The sequence below is a fragment of the Littorina saxatilis genome, unplaced genomic scaffold, assembly GCF_037325665.1.
Source record: "Littorina saxatilis isolate snail1 unplaced genomic scaffold, US_GU_Lsax_2.0 scaffold_2875, whole genome shotgun sequence".
Taxonomy (NCBI): Eukaryota; Metazoa; Mollusca; class Gastropoda; order Littorinimorpha; family Littorinidae; genus Littorina; species Littorina saxatilis.
In genome coordinates, this window is record NW_027126550.1 from 6041 (window position 1) to 10000 (window position 3960).

General features: G+C 39.3%; 1 long non-coding RNA gene across 1 annotated transcript in view; it reads left to right on the top strand.

Annotated features, from left to right (window-relative positions):
* Positions 1-3371: 3371 nt before the first annotated feature.
* LOC138954989 (uncharacterized) overlaps positions 3372-3960 on the top strand; it is a 1945-nt gene continuing 1356 nt past the window's right edge. The window contains exon 1 of the long non-coding RNA XR_011452047.1: positions 3372-3683. This is a non-coding gene — a long non-coding RNA (uncharacterized lncRNA). The remainder of the gene's footprint in view (positions 3684-3960) is intronic.

The following is a 3960-nucleotide window of genomic DNA, read 5'->3' on the forward strand; positions in this document are numbered from 1 at the left end:
TTCCCCGTTCGTATTTGTGATTTGTACGCTTTCTTGTGTACTTGACATACCAGTCGCGGTGTTACCTATAGGGCTTAAATGTTTTTCCAAAGCCGAGGTTACTAAAACAATATAATGGGAAATTCGGTCTGGGGAAATTGTCCCGCTGGAAGTACTCAATAATTATGCAACTTGTTGATTATTTCGATTCATTACATCATCCAAACGTTTGGAATGAAGCAAAGGAAATAAAATACAAGAATTACGAGTTAAAAAAAAATAAAAACATTGCTGTCAAAGGAAATCGAACCCTGGACCACACAAGTGAGGACCAGCGCACCGTTCGTATTTGTGTACTGTTCTCCATATCTCACTGTTCGGGGCTAGTTCAGTAACTGACCCTACGCTCCCGGTCACTTCGTATAAGTTTGGAAAGCAATATGAAGTAGCGATAATTTCAAGCGAGACCGACATTATTGATACGAAATACATTGACCAATCGCCGAAAGGCGCATGGAAGTATTTCCCAAAATCCTCTATTCTCGATGAGATACTAAGGAGTTAGTTCGGGAGAACGACACTCTTTAGACGGTTTATTATATAAAGGGAAGCAAGCGGTTAAAAACGGACGTCGATAGAGCCAATGAACAGGGATGAGAACTTCTAGTATACTAGACATCTGACGAAGAGGATAATATTCAATCTGAAAGCATCTTCGACATACAGCATCGGCCGAAAGCTCACCGTGTAGGGTTCAAGGCGGGCAACTCTCGAACAAACTAATCGTGGATCAAATTCAGCAGCAAAATCAGTATCTAACTAAGCGTTTTTGACAAGAGAAAACTATAAATGAATGCGTAGGCATTCTGTTGTATCCATTTATTGTTGTTCAAATCCAGTAATAGGTGCGGCGAAGAGAACTAGCTTTGCGCCAGAGACTCGGTAATACCTGCAAATCGACCACAGGGAAAATATGCACGATATTCAGAACTCGGAGTGTGTAACATATATATACTGTTCAACTCTAAGGAAGCAATTATTCTCAGGTGTCTCAGATCGCTCACTTCGTTAGGAAGAGTTCCGCGTTACGTGTTGGTGTCAAACGTCTTCAAAGGCCTTGGGTATTATCATAAGTAGGCACATAGATCCTAGAATAAATTAGTATTTATGCATATGCATGTTTTGATGTAACCCTTAGGTTTTTTCTTTCTTAAATCCTTTTGATACTACGACCACCAAGCCCTGAACACCCCCCTCCCCCACCCATCCTCCCACCCCATGTATGTTGTAATTGTTCAAGTGTTGTTCTGCTGTATGGTTCTGTCCCTTTGTTTAGGTGATGTCCTGTAATGTACAGCATATACATGTAAAAAAAAAAAAAAAAAAAAAAAATATATATATATATATATATATATATATATATTATATACAATAACTAATATGTTCAGGCAAAACGTTTAGATGTCCGTGGATGTGTGTGGTTATGATTGCATTAGAACAACACAGACCATCTACATAATAACTTGGTGCTGATGCAATGCACACGCTATGTTTGATTACGCACTTACTGTCAGACTGATCCTAGATTTATTTCAAAATTAGTAAATTCGTTTAGACGATGTTCAAGCTCTTAGCAAAAGCAAACTGGGCAGAGCTTAAGTTTTGTCCAGCGCTGAGGCGATTTGCAAAACATAAGGACTGCAGAGATGATGTAATGCTGATAAAATAGCACACGTTGTATATTATGTTTGATACTGTCTTTTCGTGGATGAGGTCAGCCCTTGTGTATATTTACCAAATTAAACTGTATACTCTAATTAGTGTGTTTCGTGAACTTCCTTGACAAATCTACAGTAGGGAAGATATTAATTGTGTGACTACAGTTATATTGTAGACAAGGCATCGTCTAAGTCACAGCAACGTGGTTTAATATTTCCCAGTCACAAATCGGGCTTCTTTTCTGTTGTGTGCAGTTTGTAACTGTACAGAAGGAATGGAGTGCTTAAAATGTGTTGTTTTTATACATTGCTTGCTTTTACTGCAATCTCAAGGATCTGGATTGGCTTGTAAGTTTGTGTTATTTTGCTGTTTGCAGTTTTACCGACATCATTATTTTTTTTATAAATCTTACAAAACAAATATTGTTTAAACTCATTCATTGTCTATCATGCTGGCTACACACATACATTGATCAATGTATTTGAATTATGTCCGTTGATGCTTATTTGCATTTTAAAACTTGAATACACTACTTGATTGAATGATGACAACATGCATAGTTATGTTGTCTTCCCCGTTACATTTACCACAACTCAAATTAAGCTTTACAGTTTACTATAGTTCTATTATGAATGCATCATATCTTGAAATGATTTAACACTGAAAGGCTAAGATGCATATTATACAAAGGCATGGTCTAATTCATAGTATCAATTAAGGATTTCCCTTTCTCGGGTTTACGTTGTGTCTTGTTTGGTAACTAAAGCTTGCAATGGAATTCTGAGCGAACAGTTATAATAAGTTGAAGATTGTGTGGTCATCGTAACTGGAAATTAAGTGCTACTCGCTGACATTAACCACATCATCTAGACCACATGTTAAGAAATGAAAACAAAGCATTACATTTTGGTAAATTAATTTATTCATCACACAAGGCTGTCTTTTAGCAGCAATCGCGTTAGCTATCCTTAAATATAAAGAAACAAGCCCTGAACCCTGATCTTACAGAACTCGACCGATTTTTTTCGGCGGTATAGCAAATTAAGCTTCCAACGCTTTTAATCAAGCTATGTTCACAAAGATTACCAGTTGGTTATTCGAAACTGTAATCAGTATTTCTAGTAAAGTGATTATTATACTTTTCAGTATTTTGAACTATCATCCGGTAAAATGTCAGTAATCACTGGTAAACATGACTGACTCTAAAAACTCCCTGTACCCAGAGTCTTAAAGACCAACAACATCATTCGCACGATAGCTCAGTTGGTAGAGCACTGGACTTGTGATCCTAAGGTCGCAGGTTCGAATTCGGGCCGGGACGGACACGGGTCAACTTTATGTGCAGACGCACATACAGTAACCATGTTCCACCCCCGTGTGGCCACTGTTGCACGTAACTGACCTCAGTCATTCTGCCATAAGTGCAGGTGGCTGATTAAACCTAAACACGCACGCACCTGGGGTTCTCGACTCTGTTGCTGCTAGCTTTCCATTGAGAGGAAGCGACCCAAATTTCCAAGCGATGGGACAATAGAATAATGAAAATGAAATGAACTTGTATCACTTGTAAGTAACAAAGCAAGCAAGAAAGGCCGTTCACGGAAACCATTAATATTGTGAGACTGCAGTATAACTGTCTATGTGTTAACGCAAGTTTCTGCTTTCAGGTAACATTCACGCAGAACGCTTGAATTTGACAAAAGTGAAACATGGCTGCACTGCCACTGTTTCCTACAACTTCACCTGTCTAGATCGAATTAAAGAGTTCACAGTAAAAGAAGGGAACGAAGGTACGTTGAAAAATATTATCTGCAGCATTACATACACCAGAGGAGTGTGTGCTCACCAGACGGGATGCACGTGTGGTGCACACCCGCACACAGTTACCATTACGCGACAATACAGACAGTCACAGCGTGTTGAACTGGACGCGGTTGCATTGCTACAAGATGGCACACAGAAGTCAACTCCTTTGACAGCAAACTGTAAGTAACATAATTATGCTAGTGTTAGTTCTGATTGCCTTAGCAAGAACGATTTGACATGTTTAGGAATACAATGGTTGACGCATGTACTGCAGGATGCAACGTACATGCAGGCTACAACAAAGGTCCCCATACACCTGCAGTGCATGTGTCAGAGTGTGTATACATGCGTGTGTGTGTGTGTGTGTGTGTGTGTGTGTGTGTGTGTGTGTGTGTGTGTGTGTGTGTGTGTGTGTGTGTGTGTGTGTGTGTGTGTATGTGTGTGTGTGTGTGTGTG